Source organism: Silene latifolia, chromosome Y (assembly GCF_048544455.1).
Source record: "Silene latifolia isolate original U9 population chromosome Y, ASM4854445v1, whole genome shotgun sequence".
NCBI classification, from domain to species: domain Eukaryota; kingdom Viridiplantae; phylum Streptophyta; class Magnoliopsida; order Caryophyllales; family Caryophyllaceae; genus Silene; species Silene latifolia.
Genome location: NC_133538.1, coordinates 199,187,182 through 199,192,639, shown reverse-complemented (window position 1 = coordinate 199,192,639; position 5,458 = coordinate 199,187,182). Strand labels below are relative to the sequence as shown.

Sequence of the window (5,458 nt, the reverse complement as noted above, 5' to 3'; positions counted from 1 at the left end):
AGCTACAAAATTGGTAAGGTAGAACCTCCTTAAAGGCCATTTCATCTTTATTTGGTCTCACGTAAGTGAGTGGTAGGTCTCCTTATGGTGTGTGTTATATCAAAACGCACAAATATGGTCTTCTTTTCGTCTCTTTTAAGCATTACTTTCATTTTGCTATGCAATTTTGAAGCCAAATTCACATTGATAAATTTGCCAATTTTCTAGCCCCTTTCACATGTTTTTATTCCCTAGCTACATATAAATAGCCTACCCTTGTTAAGCTAGTAGCTAAGTTCTTTCGATGATGGGATGCTCAAAATTAGGATGATCTTTAAAATCTATATCATTGTGCAATTGATTTGTTGGATTTGTCATTGTTTTCCGGAGTTATGAAAGAAAGAATTGGAGCAAGAAAAGAAAAGAAGAAGAAAAAAAAGAGTCCGAAAAAAAAGAAAAAAATGATGAAAAGAAAAAAAGAAAAAAAATGAAAAAGAATAAAGTGATGTAATTTGGAAAAAAGGAAGAAGAGGTTGTGTTATTAAGAGTTCTCATGTGTTTATCAATATCTTATGGAGAATTTCTCATGATTAGTAATGTAAGAAGTCATTTGTCAATTTGATTTCTATTTGGGTTATTTGGGTTGGATTAAGCATCCTTTTATGATTGTTGCTAGCTTAACCTTAGCTCCACATACCACAATTCTTTTGTTCCACCTTATTTCTCATGTCACAAAAAGCCTTCTTCTTACCCTTTGGCTTCACATTTTGCTTGCATTTGATTGTTTTGGCTTATTATTTGATTGATTACCATATTAGATTGTAGGCACGCTCTCATGAGTCGAGGATTGTTGAGTGATTAATCACAAAATGTCCTTTTACACAAAGTTGAGTTATGAGTGGATCGTGAGAGTCCGAAAGTCAAAAGATCATGCAAGAGCCGAAAAGTTTACTTGAAGTCGACCACGCTACGCCGTCGTGTAAATCTCAACCATGATATTGCTTATCCTTATGCCCATGTTGTTTAGGGATTTGAATCATTTTGCTTGTTAGCTATTTTGGGATTTGCAATTGAAGGGATATGGTTTCTTGCTTGGGGACAAGCAAGAGTTTAGCTTGGGGGAGTTTGATAGGTCCAAATTATATACATTTTATCCCCATATTTTAGCTCCAATTTACATGTCATTATGCACTAACCTTAGTGATATTGAGCTAATATTTGCTTTCAAATTCTATTTGTATGTTTTATCATGTTTTGTAGGTATAAGAGCTTTTAGGAGCTTAATCCTACACATTTGCAAGTAAACTAGAAGCTTGGCTAACAAAGAAGTAAGATGGACCAACTTGAACTGATGTTTGGACTTGTATGAACAAATGTGTGGATTGAAAAGAGAAAATGGAAATCAAAGTCAAAGGAAGTCAAGCCCAAATACAAAGTCCACACAAATCTCCTAGGATTCTCAACATGGGATGCTTCATAAGATGCTAAAATGATTTTAATACCGGAGATTAAAGGCACATTAACAATAAACTTTGGATTCCACAAGACTTTAACCATGAATTAATTGGGAATTACCCGGATAATGCTAACCCCGACCGGGGTTGGGTGTCCCCGATCGGGGATGATACGTGCCTAATATATAGTCTTTTTAGCCTATTTCGGCACGTATTTCTATGCATTTTTATACTGTTTTTATGGTATTTTGCCCCGAATTGGCTACTTTGGTTCGTTTTGTCCATTTTGTAGAAATGAACGTGAAAGTAGTGGAATCGTACTCTTTTTCGTCCTTTTTGCATGCATTTAGAGGAGACGGGATCTGTCCAGAGTAAGATACTGCATTGGGAAGCGTCATGGCACGGATTACGAGGCATTTAGGCGCGGACTTGAGCTAAAATGAAGACGAAGTACTCGATCGAGCAGTTTTACCACTCGATCGAGTGGTTTTTACGTCTCCCATTGGTCGATCGAGTAGAATTCTACTCGATCCTTAGCCTGCAGAAAGACCAGTTACTCGATCGAGCACTTTTCTACTCGATCGAGTAGATTTGCTGAGGTGTTTACTCGATCGAGTGGTTTTAATCCACTCGATCGAGTGGTTTCGCTGTTATGGGCCTTTAATTAGGCCGTGTGTTGTTTATTTCGCAAAACTTAATTGCTTTTCCTATTTAAACCTACGTTAACTAGGTTATTAGACATCTTATTATCTATATTTTTATCTATTCTTTTTATCTATCAAGAAACTTTACTGCGTTACTTTGTTTCCACTGTAACCTTACTTTTGGGATTATTCTTGCTCGGATTTTGTGTTCTTTACGCCGGATTCGCATTAATTGTAATTCTTATCTCTTCCTTTAATAATAATTAATCCTTAGTTGTTTTAATTGCTTGTTATTCCATTTAATTCCCTTGCCCTAATTTCTCTTTACGCTTTTTACTTGTTATTTCATAATGTTTACTGCTGGAAATCTATCTGCTGTTAGTTTAATTAGCGACATGAGTAGCTAAACCCCTTTCATGTTGGGATTAGGGGATCTACGGTAGGAAAGTGACGATGTAGTAAATGAAACAGATGAAATAATTACGAGACTCTGTCACCATAGCAGTTTAACTGTATTTATTCAACTTAGTTGAGTGCACACTTCTGAGTTAACCTTTAATCTAGCTAAAATTAATCCTAGATCGAAAGATTGGACTAAATAGGCCTGCTATGAACAGTAGACTTCCCTGACGAGAATGAAAGTTAAGTTAGCGGTATTTTAGGATAGAAAGTGGATCGAAAGGACCTTTCAACATCCGTCTTACATTAATTCGTCTGAGTCATTTACAGCTGAGTCACTGGACTACCGTAGTGAACCGAAATCCTGACATGTCCCTCTCTATCTGATAGTTTTATCCTTTTTCTCTGCTTTTATTGCTCTTACCCTTTATTCCTCTTTCCTTTAAATCTCGTAGTTTAGATAACAAATCAAACAACCCCCCCATTTGTGACCAAATAGACGGACTTCTACGATTATCTTGCCTCCCTGTGGAGATCGACCTGACTTCCCTAGCTATATAGTTAGTTGAGTTAGTTTATTTTTGACAGGTATACGACAGACGTGTCAAATTTTGGCGCCGTTGCCGGGGAGGCAATTGCCCTATTTGTTTTCGTTCCATTTATTTTATCCGTCTCAGGGAATATCTATTCCTTGAGACCGTTCTTATTATTTTCTTTTAGTGTTGTTTATGCCCAGGTCAGACAGGTTAGAATTAGTTTCAGCTGATTCAGAACCAGAGAGACTATTCAGGCATAGACTCCGTCTGCAGAGAAAATCACGAAAGGAAGACTTGAGTACTTTCGAGCCAAAGCTACATCACTTTCTTTTCGAAGACAGCCCGTTATCACCAGTAAGATGCCAAAGCTTTCTAGTCATTCAGTGCCTAAAGCATCCTCTATTCCGAAGGGTTTTAATCTCCAGACTGATGATGGGAATACATTCGACATCCGTCCCTCTTATATCAATCTGGTGGAGAGAAATATTTATAGAGGTGTGGCAGGTGAAGATCCAAGGAAGCATATGGAGACCTTTACCGATTATTGTTCTACTATCCCCGCCACTAAGGGGGTAACTCAGGACAAGATTAAGGAAGTTCTATTTCCTTTCTCTTTAGTGATTCACCAGGGAGTGGTGATCGACTTGGACCGCACAAACTGGGGTTACAGATTGGGAGTCTCTTGCTCTTGCATTTTACAAGAGATATTTCCCTCCACAACGCACCAATTTGCTGAGGGCCAAGATTACTAGTTTCAGACAAGCTCCCGATGAAAGTTTCTATGAAGCATGGTCACGATTCAAGAAGTTGGTGAGGTCTATCCCTCACCATGGTTTTGACCCATGGTTCCTAGCTAATCAGTTCTACAATGGGCTGTATGACGACCAAAGAGCCATACTTGATTCGGCATCAAGTGGAAGATTTCAGGAGAATACAGATGATGATAAGGGATGGTCCCTTATTGAAGAGATGGCGAATCACAGTGCTGAATATGGTAACCCAAGGGATGGGATTAGGACAGTTCATGCAGTTAATAAGCAGGTTTTGGCTCAGCTAGAGACCATGAATGCTAGGTTTGACAAGTTGGAGTTACAAGCTGCTGGGGAGCCTCGGATGGTCCATGTTCTTACTAGAGGAGAGACCGTTTCTTGTGAGAGATGTGGGAGTAATGATGGCCACACTGCTGTTGGATGTCTTGTAGAGAAGGAACAAGTCTTTGCCTTTCAGCAATATAGGCAAGGAGGGGGTTCCTATTACAATAATCAAGGGGCAGTCCATCCCAATCTGAGGTGGACTAGTCAGAACGTGCTCAATCCCACTCCTCCTCCGCACCAGCAGCAGCCTTATGTCCCTCCACACAAGAATCAACAAGGCTTTCAAAAGCCCCCTTCTTTTACTCCTCCTAACCATGGTGCATCATCTTCCGGTGGGGTGAGTGAAATTGGTGAGCTTAAGTCTATGTTGCAAGCCTTCACGAAGCAGTGGCAATTGAGTGATCAACAGAAATATGCGTCCATAAAGGCACTTGAAACTCAAGTTGCCCAATTAGCCACTAATTAGTCCACAAGAAAGCAGGGTCAATTACCGACTCAAAATGAGAAGAATCCACACGAGACGGTAAATTTCATCAATCTTAGAAGCGGTCGTTCATATGAGGGACCGGAAATGCAGAAATCAGACCCGAGAAGAGCTAAAACTGATGATGAACAGTGTTCTGTCGAAGAAAATAAGCTCACGGCAAAGCAAGTGCTCGATCGACTGGTTTCAGGTGGTCGATCGAGCAGATTTGGGGACGAAAGTGGTCGATCGAGTGAAAATACCACTCGATCGAGTGAACAGGAAAGGCAGAATGGTCGATCGAGTAGTTTTTCTACTCGATCGAGTGATGAGCAAAATGGAGTTGCTCGATCGAGTGAAAAAACTACTCGATCGAGTGGTATTGATGAAGAATCTACTTGATCGAATGGGTATATTGGTAGATCGAGTAGTTTTGATAACGGGAAGCTTATTCGAGAGCCTGCTAGTGCTCGTTTAAGCGATAAATCACCGGAAAGACCTCGTTCGAGAGGTAAGAAGCGTCCAAAGGATACAGAACTTGCTCCGGAAGATACATTGGAAGAGAGAAACAAGGGACTCGAGATACCTATCATGGTTCCCTTCCCGAGGCGGTTGCAGAATACTAAGGCCAATCAACAATTCGGCAAATTTGTCGAACTTCTGAAAAGCTTAGAAGTTACTGTGCCGTTCACTGAGTTGCTGACAAAGGTACCCTCTTATCTTAAGTTTATGAAGGAAATTTTATCACGTAAGAGGAGTATTAGTGATAGTGAGACCGTAGCTTTGACTGAGGTAGGGTCAGCCCTATTTCAAAATAAGTTACCTCCTAAGCAGTCAGACCCGGGTAGTTTTTCAATTCCGTGTCATATCGGTAACCATTTGATTGATA

The 5,458-nt window shown here is 39.9% G+C and overlaps 1 non-coding gene across 1 annotated transcript; it reads right to left on the bottom strand.

The window, feature by feature from the left end:
- Positions 1 to 3,741: 3,741 nt before the first annotated feature.
- On the bottom strand, positions 3,742 to 3,848 carry LOC141635699 (small nucleolar RNA R71). Its single transcript, XR_012540367.1, has one exon. It is a non-coding gene; the product is annotated as a small nucleolar RNA R71 (small nucleolar RNA).
- Between the last annotated feature and the right edge of the window lie 1,610 nt (positions 3,849 to 5,458).